Raw genomic sequence first — 2831 nt, forward strand, 5'->3', positions numbered from 1 at the left:
AGATAGTCACAGAACTGACAAAACATTGGCTTTTAAGCTTGGATTTCCTTATATTTTGGGTCTATTGTGTCAGACTTTTACCCTGCCCACTCCCCACAATGCTCTTTCTTCTAAACTTGGATTATTCTTAGTGAATGAAAGAAAAGAGGAGACCAGAAGCTTATATTCTCAAACATGACTGGTTCAACATATGATAACAACAGAAATTTTTTTTTTTTTTTACTTAAAAGCAAGTAATTTCACAGTGCATTGTTTCTGGAGTCATGATGATTTCCCAATGATCAACTGAGTGATATCTGAATTACTAATAGATTGAAAACTTCCTATGTGCTAGGAGCTATGCTATGCTAAGGCCTTTCCATTTACATCATTTCACTTATTACTCAATATTTCCCATTTAAATAGATGGAGAAACAATGGAAACAGTGACAGACTTTATTTTTGGGGGGTCCAAAATCACTGCAGATAGGTGACTGCAGCCATGAAATTAAAGATGCTTGCTCCTTGGAAGAAGATCTATGATCAACCTAGTTCAGTTCAGTTCAGTCACTCAGTCCTGTCCGACTCTGCGACCCTATGAATTGCAGCACGCCAGGCCTCCCTGTCCATCACCAACTCCCAGAGTTCACTCAAACTCACGTCCATTGAGTCAGTGATGCCATCCAGCCATCTCATCCTCTGTCGTCCCCTTCTCCTCCTGCCCCCAATCCCTCCGAGCATCAGAGTCTTTTCCAGTGAGTCAACTCTTCGCATGAGGTGGAGGTGGCCAAAGTATTGGAGTTTCAGCCTCAGCATCAGTCCTTCCAAAGAACACCCAGGACTGATCTCCTTTAGGATGGACTGGTTGGATCTCCTTGCAGTCCAAGGGACTCTCAAGAGTCTTCTCCAACATCACAGTTCAAAAGCATCAATTCTTCGGCGCTCAGCTTTCTTCACAGTCCAACTCTCACAGCCATACATGACCACAGGAAAAACCATAGCCTTGACTAGACGGACCTTAGTCGGCAAAGTAATGTCTCTGTGACCAACCTAGATAGCATATTAAAAAGCAGAGACATTACTTTGCCAACAAAGTTCTGTCTAGCTATGGTTTTTCTTGTAGTCATTTATGGATATGAGAGTTGGACCGTAAAGAAAGCTGAGCGCCAAAGAATTGATACTTTTGAATTGTGGTGTTGGAGAAGACTCTCCAGAGTCCCTTGGACTGCAAGGAGATCCAACCAATCCATCCTAAAGGAAATCAGTCCTGAATATTCATTGGAAGGACTGATGTTGAAGCTGAAACTCTGGCACTTGGGCCACCTGATGTGAAGAACTGACTCATTTGAAAAGACTTTGATGCTGGGAAAGATCGAAGGCGGGAGAAGGGGATGACAGGATGAGATGGTTGGATGGCATCACCGACTCGATGGACATGAGTTTGAGCAAGCTCAGGGAGTTGGTGATGGACAGGGAACCCTGGCGTGCTGCAGTCCATGGGGTCACAAAGGGTCCGACATGACTGAGCGACTGAACTGAACTGACTTATTACTCCCAATAACTGTGGTTAGTTGGGTGCTAGTCTCATCTTACACATCAGAAAATCGAGGCACAGAGTGGTTAAGTGACTTTCTGAAGTACACACAGTGCTCAGTGGCAGAGCTGAGAATGAAATTTGTGCTGCTTGACCTCAGTGCCCAGGCTCTTATCTGTTATTCTCACTTTTTCTCCTTCAAGGGATGTGCAGTGGATTATTCAGTAAATGGAGGGTAATGCTTATTTTAACTCTGTTGATGAATGTTCACAGTTGCACTGAGACATTTTATTCACCTATTCTACTGTTGTTTACATTAGCACTAAAGATCTGTGCCTTTGACTGTTACAGTCAAATACCTTTTCTTGAGGAAGACATTAATTTTCATCTCACTTTCCTGGCCCTGTGTTTGTTTTATAATCTAATATTGTGATTAGGGTTATATTTTGGACAACTGTGTTTTTGTGCAAGGGGGATAGAATTAGAGCTTTAAGGTAATGAATTTGTTATACTGTTTGGGAGATGTGTAGATGCTATTCTCTAGGTATAAAAGGCTCTATCTATCACTGGTTCTTGTTAACTTTGTTTTTTAAATCTTCTACAGCAGATGCTGGCAATCCTTCCTTAAAGGACAGATAGTAAATATTTTTGGCTTTGCAGACCATATATTTTCTGTCATAACTACTCAGTTCTGCTGTTGTAATGCAAAAGCAGCCATAGGCTCTATGTAAATAATGAGTGTAGCTGTGTTCCAATAAAATTTTATTTTCAAAAATTGGCTGCCAGCCAGCAAGGCAGAATTTGCTGATTCATGTTCTGTTACTTTATTTATTTGTTATCTGGACTTCCCTGGTGGCTCAGAGGTTAAAGCGTCTGCCTCCAGTGCAGAAGACCCGGGTTCAATCCCTGGGTCGGGAAGATCCCCTGGAGAAGGAAATGGCAATCCACTCCAGTATTCTTGCCTGGGGAATCCCACGGACAGAGAAGCCTAGTAGGTTACAGTCCACGGGGTCGCAAAGAGTCAGACACGACTGAGTGACTTCACCTTACCTTACCTGATCTATCATTTTCTGTAGGGTGTTTTAAAATTTCCAAGTAAATTCATAATTTGTTCTTGATTTATCACCTTAAAAACTTGTCCGTTATTACTTTATAATTTAGAATAGGAGCGGAAAATAGGGGTTGAGAAAGTGTAGTCTGAGCGTGTCCTTGTGCAAGCCTCTTCACCCTCTATGACTCAGTTCCCTACTCTGCTGAATGGAGGTTAATATTTACAGCATAGGTTTGTTGAGGATTAAATGAGTTAATACATGTAAAG

The 2831-nt window shown here is 41.8% G+C and overlaps 1 non-coding gene across 1 annotated transcript; it reads left to right on the forward strand.

Moving 5' to 3' along the window:
• Positions 1-2359: 2359 nt before the first annotated feature.
• TRNAW-CCA (transfer RNA tryptophan (anticodon CCA)) lies at positions 2360-2431 on the forward strand. The gene has a single exon. It is a non-coding gene; the product is annotated as a tRNA-Trp (tRNA).
• The last annotated feature ends 400 nt before the right edge of the window (positions 2432-2831 follow it).

Source organism: Budorcas taxicolor, chromosome 11 (assembly GCF_023091745.1).
Source record: "Budorcas taxicolor isolate Tak-1 chromosome 11, Takin1.1, whole genome shotgun sequence".
Lineage (NCBI taxonomy): Eukaryota > Metazoa > Chordata > Mammalia > Artiodactyla > Bovidae > Budorcas > Budorcas taxicolor.